The sequence below is a fragment of the Scyliorhinus torazame genome, chromosome 24 (genome assembly GCF_047496885.1).
Source record: "Scyliorhinus torazame isolate Kashiwa2021f chromosome 24, sScyTor2.1, whole genome shotgun sequence".
NCBI lineage: Eukaryota > Metazoa > Chordata > Chondrichthyes > Carcharhiniformes > Scyliorhinidae > Scyliorhinus > Scyliorhinus torazame.
Genome location: NC_092730.1, coordinates 25,637,039 through 25,652,535, shown reverse-complemented (window position 1 = coordinate 25,652,535; position 15,497 = coordinate 25,637,039). Strand labels below are relative to the sequence as shown.

At 52.3% G+C, this 15,497-nt stretch overlaps 1 pseudogene; it reads left to right on the top strand.

The window, feature by feature from the left end:
• The window catches only part of LOC140400221 (uncharacterized), a 47,752-nt pseudogene extending 32,646 nt beyond the window's left edge, over positions 1–15,106 (top strand).
• The last annotated feature ends 391 nt before the right edge of the window (positions 15,107–15,497 follow it).

The following is a 15,497-nucleotide window of genomic DNA, read 5'->3' as shown; positions in this document are numbered from 1 at the left end:
GAGGGAGAGAGAGCTCGAGAAAGAGAGAGGGAGAGAGCGCGAGAGGCAGAGAGCGGGAGAGAGAGCGAGAGAAAGAGGGAGAGAGAGTGAGAGAAAGAGGGAGAGGGAGAGAAAGATGGAGAGAGAGCGAGAGAAAAAGGGGGAGAGTGAGAGAAAGAGGGAGAGAGTGAGAGAAAGAAGGACAGAGAGTGAGATAAAGAGGGAGAGTGCGAGAGAAAGAGGGAGAGGGAGCGCGAGAAAGAGAGGGAGAGAGCGCGAGAGAGAGGGAGAGAAAGAGGGAGAGCGAGTGAGAGAAAGAGGGAGAGCGAGTGAGAGAAAGAGGGAGAGGGAGCGAGAGAAAGAGGGAGAGGGAGCGAGAGAAAGAGGGAGAGGGAGCGAGAGAAAGAGGGAGAGGGAGAGGGCAAAAGAGGGAGAGAAAGAGGTAGAGAAAGGTAGAAAAATAAGGGAGAGAAAGAGGGAGAGAAAGAGGGAGAGAAAGAGGGAGAGAAAGAGGGAGAGAAAGAGGGAGAGAAAGAGGGAGAGAAAGAGGGAGAGAAAGAGGGAGAGAAAGAGGGAGAGAAAGAGGGAGAGAAAGAGGGAGAGAAAGAGGGAGAGAAAGAGGGAGAGAAAGAGGGAGAGAAAGAGGGAGAGAAAGAGGGAGAGAAAGAGGGAGGGAAAGAGGGAGGGAAAGAGGGAGGGAAAGAGGGAGGGAAAGAGGGAGGGAAAGAGGGAGAGAAAGAGGGAGAGAGCAAGAGAAAGAGGGAGAGAGAGCCCGGGAAAGAGGTAGAGAGAGCGAGAGAAAGAAGGACAGAAAGCGAGATAAAGAGGGAGAGAAAGCGAGAGAAAGAGTGAGAGAGAGTGAGAGTAATTGGAAAATAGAGAGAAAGAAGGAGAAAGAGCGAGGGAAAGGAGTGAGCAAGAGAAAGAAGAGAGAGCGAGAGAAAGAGGGAGAGAGAGTGAGAAAGAGGGAGAAAGAGCGAGAGAAAGCGAAAGAGCTACACAGCGAGAGAAAGAGAGAGTGAGAGAAAGAGTGAGAGAGAACGAGAGAAAGAGAGAGAGTGATAGAAAGAGGGAGGGAGAGTGATAGAAAGAGGGAGAGAAAGCAGAGAGAAAGTGGGAAAGGGAACGAGAGGGAGAGAGAGCGAGAAAGAGGAATAGAGAGTGAGAGAAAGAGGGAGAGAGAGCGAGAGAATGAGGAAGAGAGAGCGAGAGAAAGAGGGAGAGAGAGCGAGAGAAAGAGGGAGAGAGAGCGAGGGAAAGGAGAGAGAGCGCGAGAGAAAGGAGGAGAGAGCGCGCGAGAAAGAGGGAGAGAGAGCGAGAGAAAGAGGGAGAGAGGGCGAGAGAGCAAGAGAAAGTGTGAGAGTGCCGAGAAAGAGGGAGAGAGAGCGCGAGAAAGGAGAGAGCGTGAGAAAGGAGAGAGCGAGAGAAAGGAGAGAGCGAGAGAAAGGAGAGAGCGAGAGAAAGGAGAGAGCGAGAGAAAGGAGAGAGAGCGAGAGAAAGGAGAGAGAGCGAGAGAAAGAAGGAGAGAGAGCGAGAGAAAGGAGAGAGCGAGAGAAAGAGAGCGATAGTAAGAGGGAGAGAGCGAGAGTAAGAGGGAGAGAGCGAGAGTAAGAGGGAGAGAGCGAGAGTAGGAGGGAGAGAGCGAGTAAGAGGGAGAGAGCGAGAGTAAGAGGGAGAGTGCCGAGAAAGAGGGAGAGAGAGCGCGAGACAGGAGAAAGAGCAAGAGAAAGGAGAGCGAGAGAAAGAAGGAGAGCGAGAGAAAGAAGGAGAGCGAGAGAAAGGAGAGCGAGAGAAAGGAGAGCGAGAGAAAGGAGAGCGAGAGAAAGAAAGAGAGCGAGAGAAAGAGAGCGAGAGTAAGAGGGAGAGAGCGAGAGAAAGAGGGAGAGAGAGCGAGAGAAAGAAGGAGGGAGAGCGAGAGAAAGAGAGCAAGAGTAAGAGGGAGAGAGCAAGAGAAAGAGGGAGGGAGAGAGAAAGATGGAGAGCTAGCGAGAGAAAAGGGGGGAGAGTGAGAGAAAGAGGGAGAGAGTGAGAGAAAGGAGGACAGAGAGTGAGAGAAAGAGAGAGAGTGCTAGAGAAAGAGGGAGAGTGAGCGCGAGAAAGAGAGAGGGAGAGGGAGCGCGAGAAAGAGAGAGGGAGAGGGAGCGCGAGAAAGAGGGAGAGGGAGCGCGAGAAAGAGGGAGAGGGAGCGAGAGAAAGAGGGAGAGGGAGCGAGAGAAAGAGGGAGAGGGAGCGAGAGAAAGAGAGAGCGAGAGGGCAAAAGAGGGAGAGAAAGAGGGCGAGAAAGAGGTAGAGAAAGAAGGTAGAGAAAGAGGTAGGGAAAGAGGGAGAGAAAGAGGGAGAGAAAGAGGGAGAGAAAGAGGGAGAGAAAGAGGGAGAGAAAGAGGGAGAGAAAGAGGGAGAGAAAGAGGGAGAGAAAGAGGGAGAGAAAGAGGGAGAGAAAGAGGGAGAGAAAGAGGGAGAGAAAGAGGGAGAGAAAGAGGGAGAGAAAGAGGGAGAGAGGGAGAGAAAGAGGGAGAGAAAGAGGGAGAGAGGGAGAGAAAGAGGGAGAGAGGGAGAGAGAGCGCGGGAAAGAGGGAGAGAGAGCGCGGGAAAGAGAGCGAATGAGGGAGAGAAAGAGGGTGAGAAAGAGGGCAAGAAAGAGGGTGAGAAAGAGGTATGTGAAAGAGGGAGAGAGCGAGGGAGAGAGCGAGGCAGAGCGCAGGAAAGAGGGAGAGAGAGCGAGAGAAAGAGCGAGAGAAAGAGGGAGAGAGCGAGAGAAAGAGGGAGAGAGAGCGAGAGAAAGAGGGAGAGAGAGTGAGAGAAAGAGGGAGAGAGAGCGAGAGAAAGAGGGAGAGAGCGCGAGAGGGAGAGGGCGAGAGAAAGAGGGATAGAGAGTGAGCAAAAGAGGGAGAGGGAGCGAGAGGGAGAGAGCGAATGAGGGAGAGAAAGAGGGCGAGAAAGGGGTAGAGAAAGAGGGAGAGAAAGAGGGAGAGAAAGAGGGAGAGAAAGAGGGAGAGAAAGAGGGAGAGAAAGAGGGAGAGAAAGAGGGAGAGAAAGAGGGAGAGAAAGAGGGAGAGAAAGAGGGAGAGAAAGAGGGAAAGAGGGAGAGAAAGAGGGAGAGAGGGAGAGAAAGAGGGAGAGAGGGAGAGAAAGAGGGAGAGAGGGAGAGAAAGAGGGAGAGAGAGCGCGGGAAAGAGGTAGAGAGAGCAAGAGAAAGAAGGAGAGAAAGCGAGATAAAGAGGGAGAGAAAGCGAAAGAAAGAGGGAGAGACCGGGAGAAAGAGGGAGAGTGCCGAGAAAGAGGGAGAGAGAGCGCGAGAAAGGAGAAAGAGCGAGAGATAGGAGAGCGAGAGAAAGGAGAGCGAGAGAAAGAAGGAGAGCGATAGAAAGGAGGAGAGCGAGAGAAAGGAGAGCGAGAGAAAGAAGGAGAGCGAGAGAAAGAAGGAGAGCGAGAGAAAGAAGGAGAGCGAGAGAAAGAAGGAGAGCGAGAGAAAGAAGGAGAGCAAGAGAAAGGAGAGCGAAAGGAGAGCGAGAGAAAGAGAGCGAGAGTAAGAGGGTGAGGGCGAGAGAAAGAGGGAGAGAGAGCGAGAGAAAGAGGTAGTGAGAGAAAGAGGGAGGGAGAGTGAGAGAAATAGGGAGAGTGCGAGAGAAAGAGGGAGAGAGAGTGCGAGAAAGAGGGAGAGAGCGAGAGAAAGAGTCGGAGAGCGAGAATAAGAGTGAGCGAGCGAGAGAAAGAGGGAGTGAGAGAAAGAGGGAGTGAGAGAAAGAGGGAGTGAGAGAAAGAGGGAGAGAGAGCGAAAGAGGGAGAGAGCGAGAGAAAGAGTGAGAGAGCAAGAGAAAGAGGGAGAGAGAGCCGAGAAAGGGGGAGAGAGAGAGAAAGAGGGAGAGAGAGCGAGAGAAAGAAGGAGAGAGAGCGAGAGAAAGCGAGCAAGAGTAAGAGGGAGAGAGCGAGAGAAAGAGGGAGGGAGTGAGAGAGAAAGAGGGAGAGAGAGCTCGAGAAAGAGAGAGGGAGTGAGCGCGAGAGGCAGAGAGCGCGAGAGAGAGGGAGAGAGAGCGTGAGAAAGAGGGAGAGAGAGAGTGAGAGAAAGAGGGAGAGGGAGAGAAAGATGGAGAGAGAGCGAGAGAAAAAGAGGGAGAGTGAGAGAAAGAGGGGGAGAGTGAGAGAAAGAAGGACAGAGAGTGAGATAAAGAGGGAGAGTGCGAGAGAAAGAGGGAGAGTGAGCGCGAGAAAGAGAGAGGGAGAGAGCGCAAGAGAGAGCGAGAGAAAGAGGGAGAGAGAGTGAGAGAAAGAGGGAGAGGGAGCGAGAGAAAGAGGGAGAGGGAGCGGGAGAAAGAGGGAGAGGGAGCGAGAGAAAGAGGGAGAGAGAGTGAGCGAAAGAGCGAGAGGGAGAGGGCAAAAGAGGGAGAGAAAGAGGTAGAGAAAGGTAGAGAAATAAGGTAGAGAAATAAGGTAGAGAAATAAGGTAGAGAAAGAGGGAGAGAAAGAGGGAGAGAAAGAGGGAGAGAAAGAGGGAGAGAAAGAGGGAGAGAAAGAGGGAGAGAAAGAGGGAGAGAAAGAGGGAGAGAAAGAGGGAGAGAAAGAGGGAGAGAGGGTGGGAAAGAGGGAGAGAGGGTGGGAAAGAGGGAGAGAGAGCACGGGAAAGATATAGAGAGAGCGAGAGAAAGAGGGAGAGAGAGTGAGAGAAAGAGGGAGAGTGAGCGCGAGAAAGAGAGAGGGAGAGAGCGCGAGAGAGAGCGAGAGAAAGAGGGAGAGAGAGTGAGCGAGAGGGAGAGGGCAAAAGAGGGAGAGAAAGAGGGCGAGAAAGAGGTAGAGAAATAAGGTAGAGAAAGAGGTAGGGAAAGAGGGAGAGAAAGAGGGAGAGAAAGAGGGAGAGAAAGAGGGAGAGAAAGAGGGAGAGAAAGAGGGCGAGAAAGGTAGAGAAATAAGGTAGAGAAAGAGGGAGAGAAAGAGGGAGAGAAAGAGGGAGAGAGCAAGGGAAAGAGGGAGAGAGAGCCCAGGAAAGAGGTAGAGAGAGCGAGAGAAAGAAGGAGAGAAAGCGAGATAAAGAGGGAGAGAAAGCGAGAGAGTGAGAGAGAGTGAGAGTAATTGGGAACGAGAGAGAACGAAGGAGAAAGAGCGAGGGAAAGTGAGCAAGAGAAAGGAGAGAGAGCGAGAGAAAGAGGGAGAGAGAGCGAGAAAGAGGGAGAAAGAGCGAGAGAAAGCGAAAGAGCTACATAGCGAGAGAAAGAGAGAGCGAGAGAAAGAGTGAGAGAGAACGAGAGAAAGAGGGAGAGTGATAGAAAGAGGGAGGGAGAGTGATAGAAAGAGGGAGAGAAAGCAGAGAGAAAGTGGGAAAGGGAACGAGAGAAAGAGGGAGAGAGAGTGAGAAAGAGGAATAGAGAGCGAGAGAAAGAGGGAGAGAGAGCGAGGGAAAGGAGAGAGAGTGCGAGAGAAAGGAGGACAGAGCGCGCGAGAAAGAGGGAGAGAGAGCGAGAGAAAGAGGGAGAGAGAGCGAGAGAAAGAGGGAGAGAGGGCGAGAGAGCAAGAGAAAGTGTGAGAGAGCGTGAGAAAGAAGAGAGAGCGAGAGAAAGAGGGAGAGAGGGCGAGAGAGCAAGAGAAAGTGTGAGAGAGCGTGAGAAAGAAGAGAGAGCGAGAGAAAGGAGAGCGAGAGAAAGGAGAGAGCAAGAGAAAGGAGAGAGCGAGAGAAAGGAGAGAGCGAGAGAAAGGAGAGAGCGAGAGAAAGGAGAGAGCGAGAGAAAGGAGAGAGCGAGAGAAAGGAGAGAGCGAGAGAAAGGAGAGAGCGAGAGAAAGGAGAGAGCGAGAGAAAGAAGGAGAGAGAGCGAGTGAAAGGAGAGAGAGCGAGAGAAAGAAGGAGAGCGAGAGAAAGAAGGAGAGCGAGAGAAAGGAGAGCGAGAGAAAGGAGAGCGAGAGAAAGGAGAGCGAGAGAAAGGAGAGCGAGAGAAAGGAGAGAGCAAGAGAAAGGAGAGAGCAAGAGAAAGGAGAGAGCAAGAGAAAGGAGAGAGCGAGAGAAAGGAGAGAGAGCGACAGAAAGAAGGAGAGAGAGCGAGAGAAAGGAGAGAGCGAGAGAAAGAGAGCGAGAGCGAGAGGGAGAGAGCGAGAGCGAGAGGGAGAGAGCGAGAGCGAGAGGGAGAGAGCGAGAGCAAGAGGGAGAGAGCGAGAGCAAGAGGGAGAGAGCGAGAGTAAGAGGGAGAGAGCGAGAGTAAGAGGGAGAGAGCGAGAGTAAGAGGGAGAGAGCGAGAGTAAGAGGGCGAGAGCGAGAGTAAGAGGGAGAGAGCGAGAGTAAGAGGGAGAGAGCGAGAGTAAGAGGGAGAGAGCGAGAGTAAGAGGGAGAGAGAGCGAGAGAAAGAGGTAGTGTGAGAAAGAGGGAGAGTGCGAGAGAAAGAGGGAGAGAGAGCGCGAGAAAGAGAGAGGGAGAGAGCGCGAGAGAGTGGGAGAGAGAGCGAGAGAAAGAGGGAGAGAGAGTGAGAGAAAGAGGGAGAGGGAGCGAGAGAAAGTGGGAGAGGGAGAGAAAGATGGAGAGAGAGCGAGAGAAAGAGGGGGGGAGAGTGAGAGAAAGAGGGAGAGAGTGAGAGAAAGAGGGAGAGAGACAAGAGTAATTGGGAAAGAGCGAGAAAGAGGGAGAGAAAGCGAGAGAAAGAACATAGAACATAGAACGATACAGCGCAGTACAGGCCCTTCGGCCCACGATGTTGCACCGAAACAAAAGCCATCTAACCTACACTATACCATTATCATCCATATGTTTATCCAATAAACTTTTAAATGCCCTCAATGTTGGCGAGTTCACTACTGTAGCAGGTAGGGCATTCCACGGCCTCACTACTCTTTGCGTAAAGAACCTACCTCTGACCTCTGTCCTATATCTATTATCCCTCAGTTTAAAGCTATGTCCCCTCGTGCCAGCCATTTCCATCCGCGGGAGAAGGCTCTCACTGTCCACCCTATCCAACCCCCTGATCATTTTGTATGCCTCTATTAAGTCTCCTCTTAACCTTCTTCTCTCCAACGAAAACAACCTCAAGTCCATCAGCCTTTCCTCATAAGATTTTCCCTCCATACCAGGCAACATCCTGGTAAATCTCCTCTGCACCCGCTCCAAAGCCTCCACGTCCTTCCTATAATGCGGTGACCAGAACTGTACGCAATACTCCAAATGCGGCCGTACCAGAGTTCTGTACAGCTGCAACATGACCTCCTGACTCCGGAACTCAATCCCTCTACCAATAAAGGCCAACACTCCATAGGCCTTCTTCACAACCCTATCAACCTGGGTAGCAACTTTCAGGGATCTATGTACATGGACACCTAGATCCCTCTGCTCATCCAGTAATTGGGAGAGAGAGTGAGAGAAAGAGGGAGAGAGAGCGAGAGAAAGAGGGTGAGAGTGAGAGAAAGAGTGTGAGAGCGAGGGAAAGAGGGAGAGAGCGAGGGAAAGAGGGAGAGAGCGAGAGAAAGAGGGAGAGAGCGAGAGAAAGAGGGAGAGAGTGAGAAAAAGGAGAGAAAGAGGGAGAGAGATTGAAAGAGGGAGAGGGCGAGAGAAAGAGCGAGCGAGGGAGAGAAAGAGGGAGAGAAAGAGGGAGAGAAAGAGGGAGAGAAAGAGGGAGAGAAAGAGGGAGAGAAAGAGGGAGAGAAAGAGGGAGAGAAAGAGGGAGAGAAAGAGGGAGAGAAAGAGGGAGAGAGCACGGGAAAGAGGTAGAGAGAGCGAGAGAAAGAGAGAGTGGACTTCCGGGTGCGGCGATGACCAGCTGAGTCGCACGTTTCAGCAGCTCCCTGTGAAACGGACTTTTGGGCTCTTGATAGGAGCCCCAACGGCAATTTTAACGGCTAAAAACACCGTGCGGTAAACCAGGAGGGTGTTCCCCCTGGACACGGATGGAAAAAGGAGAGGAAAGTGGCCGGATTGCAGCGGATCCTTTGGAACAACGGCAAGGAAGGCAAGCAAAAACCAAGATGGCGTCGGAAGGTGGCAGTTTCATATGGGGCCCTGAACAACAAGAGTTCTTGAAATGCTGCGTGGAGGAGATAAAAAAGGAAATGAAGAAAGAGTTGTTGGCCCCGATACTACAGGCGATCGAAGGGCTAAAGGAGGAACAAAAGACCCAGGAGCAGGAGCTTCGGGTCGTGAAGGCGAAAGCAGCAGAGAATGAAAACGACATACAGGGCCTGGTGGTGAAGTCGGAGATACAGGAGGCACACCAGAAACGATGTGTGGAGAGGTTGGAGGCACTGGAAAACAACGCAAGGAGGAACAACCTGAGGATTCTTGGCCTTCCTGAAGGTGTGGAGGGGGCGGACGTCGGGGCATATGTGAGCACGATGCTGCATTCGTTAATGGGAGCGGAGGCCCCGACGGGTCCGTTGGAGGTGGAGGGAGCATACCGAGTGATGGCGCGAGGACCGAGAGCAGGAGAAACTCCCAGAGCCATAGTGGTGAGATTCCTCCGTTTTAAGGATAGAGAAATGGTCCTTAGATGGGCGAAGAAAACTCGGAGCAGTAAATGGGAGAACGCGGTGATCCGCATTTATCAAGACTGGAGTGCGGAGGTGGCGAGAAGGAGGGCGAGCTTTAATCGGGCCAAGGCGGTACTTCACAAAAGGAAGATAAAATTTGGAATGCTGCAACCGGCAAGACTGTGGGTCACATATCAAGGGAGGCACCACTACTTTGAGACGGCGGATGAAGCGTGGACTTTTATTGTAGAAGAAAAACTGGAATGAGTGGATTATGAAAAAGAACGTTTGGACAAAGTGGTGGGGCGAATGGGGGGGGCGAAGAGGGGTTTTATGTTCTAATCCTGTGGTCTGGTAACTTTTCTTTCTCCCACAGGTGGTGATGGGGGGAGGTGGGGAGGGAGAGGAGATGGGGCGTTGGCCATGGGAGGCGGGGCCGAGGGAGAGGCGCGGGCTTGGTTCCCGCGCTATGATAATTATGGCGGGAATAGAGAAGCAGGAAGGAGGGGGCGTCGCACGGTGCGAGCCGTGGTCACGGGGGGAAGCCGAGGTCAGCCAGAGTTTGCTGACTTCTGGGAGCAACATGGGGGGAGTAATTACGCTAGCGGGGGGTCTAGCGGGGGGGGTGGGAGGGGGGAATTACTGGGTTGCTGCTGCTGGGGAAAGGGGGGAGTGGTACGGGAGAGGATGGGCGGGGGGGCACCGCCTGGGGGAGATACAGCTGCGTGGGAACTGGGTGAGAAGCTGGAAAAAGATGATGGCTAACCGGCAAGGGGGGGGGGGTGGGAAGCCCCCCAACTCGGCTGATCACGTGGAACGTGAGAGGGCTCAACGGGCCGATAAAGAGGGCACGAGTACTCGCACACCTTAAGAAACTTAAAGCAGATGTGGTTATGTTACAGGAAACGCACCTGAAACTGATAGACCAGGTTAGGCTGCGTAAAGGATGGGTGGGGCAGGTGTTCCATTCGGGGCTAGATGCGAAAAACAGGGGGGTGGCTACATTAGTGGGGAAGCGGGTAATGTTCGAGGCAAAGACTATAGTGGTGGATAACGGGGGCAGATACGTGATGGTGAGTGGCAAATTACAGGGAGAGATGGTGGTTTTGGTAAACGTGTATGCCCCGAACTGGGATGATGCCAACTTTATGAGGCGAATGCTAGGACGCATCCCGGACCTAGAGACGGGAAAGCTGATAATGGGGGGAGACTTTAACACGGTGTTGGAACCAAGGCTGGATAGGTCGAAGTCCAGGACTGGTAGGAGGCCGGCAGCAGCCAAGGTGCTTAAGGATTTTATGGAGCAGATGGGAGGTGTGGACCCGTGGAGATTCAGTAGACCTAGGAGTAAGGAGTTCTCGTTTTTCTCCTATGTCCATAAAGTCTATTCGCGCATAGACTTTTTTGTGTTGGGTAGGGCATTGATCCCGAAGGTGAGGGGAACGGAATATACGGCTATAGCCATTTCGGATCATGCCCCACACTGGGTAGACTTGGAGATAGGGGAGGAAACAGGAGGGTGCCCACCCTGGAGAATGGACATGGGACTAATGGCGGATGAGGGGGTGTGCCTAAGGGTGAGGGGATGTATTGAAAAGTACTTGGAACTCAATGACAATGGGGAGGTTCAGGTGGGAGTGGTCTGGGAGGCATTGAAGGCGGTGGTTAGGGGGGAGCTGATATCAATAAGGGCACATAAAGGGAAGCAGGAGAGTAAGGAACGGGAGCGGTTGCTGCAAGAACTTTTGAGGGTGGACAGACAATATGCGGAAGCACCGGAGGAGGGACTGTACAGGGAAAGGCAAAGGCTGCATGTGGAATTTGACTTGCTGACTACAGGCACTGCAGAGGCACAATGGAGGAAGGCGCAGGGTGTACAGTATGAATATGGGGAGAAGGCGAGCAGATTGCTGGCACACCAATTGAGGAAAAGGGGAGCAGCGAGGGAAATAGGGGGAGTGAGGGATGAGGAAGGAGAGATGGAGCGGGGGGCGGAGAGAGTGAATGAAGTGTTCAAGACATTTTATAAAAAATTGTATGAAGCTCAACCCCCGGATGGGAGGGAGAGAATGATGGATTTTTTGGATCGGCTGGAAATTCCCAAGGTGGAAGAGCAGGAAAGGGAGGGACTGGGAGCACAGATCACGGTAGAAGAAGTGGTGAAAGGAATTAGGAACATGCAGACGGGAAAGGCCCCGGGACCGGACGGATTCCCAGTTGAATTTTACAGAAAGTATTTGGACTTGCTCGCCCCGGTACTGACGAGGACCTTTAACGAGGCAAAGGAAAGGGGACAACTGCCCCCGACTATGTCTGAAGCAACGATATCGCTTCTCTTAAAGAAGGAAAAGGATCCGCTACAATGCGGGTCCTACAGACCAATTTCCCTCCTAAATGTGGATGCCAAGGTCCTGGCCAAGGTAATGGCAATGAGAATAGAGGAATGTGTCCCGGGGGTGGTTCACGAGGACCAAACTGGGTTTGTGAAGGGGAGACAGCTGAACACGAATATACGGAGGCTGTTAGGGGTAATGATGATGGCCCCACCAGAGGGTGAAACGGAGATAGTAGTGGCGATGGATGCCGAGAAAGCATTTGATAGAGTGGAATGGGATTATCTGTGGGAGGTGTTGAGGAGATTTGGTTTTGGAGAGGGGTATGTTAGATGGGTGCAGCTGTTGTATAGGGCCCCAGTGGCGAGTGTGGTCACGAATGGACGGGGATCGGCATATTTTCGGCTCCATAGAGGGACAAGGCAGGGATGTCCTCTGTCCCCATTATTGTTTGCACTGGCGATTGAGCCCCTGGCGATAGCGCTGAGAGGTTCCAAGAGATGGAGGGGAATACTTAGGGGAGGAGAAGAACACCGGGTATCTTTATATGCGGATGATCTGCTACTATATGTGGCGGATCCGGCGGAGGGGATGCCAGAAATAATGCGGATACTTGGGGAGTTTGGGGATTTTTCAGGGTATAAATTGAACATGGGGAAAAGTGAGTTGTTTGTGGTGCATCCAGGGGAGCAGAGTAGAGAAATAGAAGACCTACCGTTGAGGAAGGTAACAAGAGACTTTCGTTACCTGGGGATCCAGATAGCTAAGAATTGGGGCACATTGCACAGGCTAAATTTAACGCGGTTGGTGGAACAGATGGAGGAAGATTTCAAGAGATGGGATATGGTAGCACTGTCAATGGCAGGGAGGGTGCAGGCGGTTAAGATGGTGGTCCTCCCGAGATTCCTCTTTGTGTTTCAGTGCCTCCCGGTGGTGATCACGAAGGCTTTTTTTAAAAGGATAGAAAAGAGCATCATGGGTTTTGTTTGGGCCGGGAAGACTCCGAGAGTGAGGAAGGGATTCTTACAGCGTAGTAGGGATAGGGGGGGGCTGGCATTACCGAGCCTAAGTGAGTATTATTGGGTCGCTAATATTTCAATGGTGAGTAAGTGGATGGGAGAGGAGGAGGGAGCGGCGTGGAAGAGATTAGAGAGGGCGTCCTGTAGGGGGACCAGCCTGCAGGCTATGGTGACAGCCCCATTGCCGTTCTCACCGAGGAACTACACCACGAGCCCGGTGGTGGTAGCTACACTGAAGATTTGGGGACAGTGGAGACGACATAGGGGAAAGATCGGAGCATTGGGGGGGTCCCCGATAAGAAACAACCATAGGTTTGCCCCGGGGGGAATGGATGGGGGATATGGAATGTGGCAAAGAGCAGGAATAACGCAACTGAAAGATCTATTTGTGGACGGGAAGTTCGCAAGTCTGGGAGCGCTGACCGAGAAATATGGGTTGCCCCAAGGGAATGCATTCAGGTACATGCAATTGAGGGCTTTTGCGAGGCAACAGGTGAGGGAATTCCCGCAGCTCCCGACACAAGAGGTGCAGGACAGAGTCATCTCAAAGAAATGGGTGGGGGATGGTAAGGTGTCGGATATATATAGGGAAATGAGGGACGAAGGGGAGACTATGGTGGACGAACTAAAAGGGAAATGGGAAGAAGAGCTAGGGGAGGAGATCGAGGAGGGGCTGTGGGCAGATGCCCTAAACAGGGTAAACTCGTCGTCCTCGTGCGCCAGGCTAAGCCTGATTCAGTTTAAGGTATTACACAGGGCACATATGACTGGAACACGGCTCAGTAAATTTTTTGGGGTGGAGGATAGGTGTGCGAGGTGCTCGAGAAGCCCAGCGAATCATACCCATATGTTTTGGTCATGCCCGGCACTACAGGGGTTTTGGGTGGGGGTGACAAAGGCGCTTTCAAAAGTAGTAGGAGTCCGGGTCGAACCAAGCTGGGGGTTGGCTATATTTGGGGTTGCACAAGAGCCGGGAGTGCAGGAGGCGAGAGAGGCCGATGTTTTGGCCTTTGCGTCCCTAGTAGCCCGGCGCAGGATATTGCTAATGTGGAAAGAAGCCAAGCCCCCGGGGGTGGAGACCTGGATAAATGACATGGCGGGGTTTATAAAGCTAGAGCGGATTAAGTTCGTCCTAAGGGGGTCGGCTCAAGGGTTCACCAGGCGGTGGCAACCGTTCGTCGAATATCTTGCGGAAAGATAGATGGGGGAAAAAAGAAGGCAGCAGCAGCCCAGGATTTGGGGGGGGGGGGTGGGAGAGAGAGAGAGAGAGAGAGAGGGATGGGGGGGGGGGGGGTATAGCCTGTGACAAGGCAGTTGCCAATTAGGGCTAGTTTTCATTCTTGTTATTTAATATTTATTTATTTGTTGTTTTTTGTTTATATAAAAAAGGTCATTATTATCTGTATTGTTATAATGTTGTGTAAAGGATGCACAATGTACTGTGTTGGTTGACCAAAAATTTTCAATAAAATATTTATTTTAAAAAAAAAGAGAAAGAGAGAGTGAGAGAGTGAGAGAAAGAGGGAGAGAAAGAGGTAGAGAAAGAGGGAGAGAGGTAGAGAAAGAGGGAGAGCGAGTGAAAGAGGGAGAGCGAGAGAAAGATGGAGAGCGAGAGAAAGAGGGAGAGCGAGAGAAGGAGGAGAGAGCGAGAGAAAGAGGGAGAGAGAGCGGGAGAAAGAGGGAGAGAGAGCGAGAGAAAGAGGTAGTGAGAGAAAGAGGGAGGGAGAGTGAAAGAAAGAGGAAGAGAGAGCGAGAGAAAGAGGAAGAGAGCGAGAGAAAGAGGGAGAGAGAGCGAGAGAAAGAGGGAGAGAGAGCGAAAGAAAGAGGGAGAGAGAGCGAAAGAAAGAGGGAGAGAGCGGGAGAAAGAGGGAGAGTGCCGAGAAAGAGGGAGAGAGAGCGTGAGAAAGGAGAGAGCGAGAGAAAGGAGAGAGCGAGAGAAAGGAGAGAAAGCGAGAGAAAGGAGAGCGAGAGAAAGAAGGAGAGAGAGCGAGAGAAAGAAGAGTGAGAGAAAGGAGAGAGAGCGAGAGAAAGGAGAGAGAGCGAGAGAAAGGAGAGAGAGCGAGAGAAAGGAGAGAGAGCTAGAGAAAGGAGAGAGAGCTAGAGAGCGAGAGAAAGGAGAGAGCGAGAGAAAGGAGAGAGCGAGAGAAAGAGAGCGAGAGTAAGAGGGAGAGAGCGAGAGAAACAGGGAGAGACAGCGAGAGAAAGAGGTAGTGAGAGAAAGAGGGAGGGAGAGTGAGAGAAAGAGGGAGAGAGCGCGAGAAAGAGAGAGGGAGAGAGCGAGAGAAAGAGGGAGAGAGCGAGAAAAAGGAGAGAGAGAAAGAGGGAGAGAGATTGAAAGAGGGAGAGGGCGAGAGAAAGAGCGAGCGAGGGAGAAAGAGCGAGAGAAAGAGGGAGAGAGAGCGAGAGAATGAGGAAGAGAGAGAGAGAAAGAGGGAGAGAGAGCGAGAGAAAGAGGGAGAGAGAGCGAGAGAAAGAGGGAGAGAGAGCGAGAGAAAAAGGGAGAGAGAGAGCGAGAGACAGAGGGAGAGAGAGAGCGAGAAAGAGGGAGAGAGAGCGCGAGAAAGGAGAGAGCATGAGAAAGGAGAGCGAGAGAAAGAAGGAGAGCGAGAGAAAGGAGAGAGCGAGAGAAAGGAGAGAGCGAGAGAAAGGAGAGAGCGAGAGAAAGGAGAGAGCGAGAGAAAGAGGGAGAGAGAGCGAGATTAAGAGGGAGAGCGTGAGAGAGTGAGAGAAAGAGGGAGAGAGAGCGAGAGAAAGAGGGAGAGCGAGAGAAAGAGGGAGAGAGCAAGAGAAAGAGGGAGAGAGCAAGAGAAGAAGGGGGAGAGTGAGAGAAAGAAGGACAGAGAGTGAGAGAAAGAGGGAGAGTGCGAGAGAAAGAGGGTGAGTGAGCGCGAGAAAGAGAGAGGGAGAGAGCGCAAGAGAGAGCGAGAGAGAGCGAGAGAAAGAGGGAGAGAGAGTGAGAGAAAGAGTGAGAGGGAGAGGGCAAAAGAGGGAGAGAAAGAGGTAGAGAAAGGTAGAGAAATAAGGTAGAGAAAGAGGTAGGGAAAGAGGGAGGGAAAGAGGGAGAGAAAGAGGGAGAGAAAGAGGGAGAGAAAGAGGGAGAGAAAGAGGGAGAGAAAGAGGGAGAGAAAGAGGGAGAGAAAGAGGGAGAGAAAGAGGGAGAGAAAGAGGGAGAGAAAGAGGGAGAGAAAGAGGGAGAGAAAGAGGGAGAGAAAGAGGGAGAGAAAGAGGGAAAGAAGGAGGGAAAGAAGGAGAGAAAGAGGGAAAGAGGGAGAGAAAGAGGGAGAGAGCAAGAGAAAGAGGGAGAGTGCAAGAGAAAGAGGGAGAGAGAGCGCGGGAAAGAGATAGAGAGAGCGAGAGAAAGAGGGAGAGAGTGAGAGAAAGAGGGAGAGGGAGCGAGAGAAAGAGGGAGAGGGAGAGAAAGATGGAGAGAGAGTGAGAGAAAGAGGGAGAGTGCGAGAGAAAGAGGGAGAGTGAGAGCGAGAAAGAGAGAGGGAGAGAGGGCGAGAGAGAGCGAGAGAAAGAGGGAGAGAGAGTGAGCGAAAGAGCGAGAGGGAGAGGGTAAAAGAGGGAGAGAAAGAGAGAGGGAGAGAGCGCGAGAGAGAGGGAGAGAGAGCGAGAGAAAGAGGGAGAGAGACAAGACTAATTGGGAAAGAGAGCGAGAGAAAGAGGGAGAGAGAGCGAGAGAAAGATCATAGAACATAGAACGATACAGCGCAGTACAGGCCCTTCGGCCCAC